This window comes from Odontomachus brunneus, unplaced genomic scaffold, assembly GCF_010583005.1.
Source record: "Odontomachus brunneus isolate Ranch 3 - 2012 unplaced genomic scaffold, Obru_v1 Obru_scaffold_225, whole genome shotgun sequence".
Taxonomy (NCBI): Eukaryota; Metazoa; Arthropoda; class Insecta; order Hymenoptera; family Formicidae; genus Odontomachus; species Odontomachus brunneus.
In genome coordinates, this window is record NW_022639675.1 from 276,250 (window position 1) to 276,478 (window position 229).

A 229-nucleotide genomic window follows, 5' to 3' on the forward strand; every position below is an offset into this window, starting at 1 on the left:
TTATCAACTTGAGCTGTGAGCTCGGTCTTGATGTTACAAAGATGTTATTTCTAGTATAAACTCCACCGTTTCTTCCTTTAACAACATACGATCTTGGAGTGGATCCAATTGCTTGAATAGTTCCTGGAGTCCATGTTGCTTTTGGTCTCTTTTGAAATGAAATTGGCTCCCCGACTTTAAATTTATTTTCTTTCCTAGCCGTTTGATCATAGTATCGTTTAGTGTTGAT

General features: G+C 37.1%; 1 protein-coding gene across 10 annotated transcripts in view; it reads left to right on the top strand.

Annotated features, from left to right (window-relative positions):
• The window catches only part of LOC116852446 (cyclic GMP-AMP synthase-like), a 149,122-nt gene that overhangs the window by 69,764 nt on the left and 79,129 nt on the right, over positions 1 to 229 (top strand). The window lies entirely within an intron of this gene.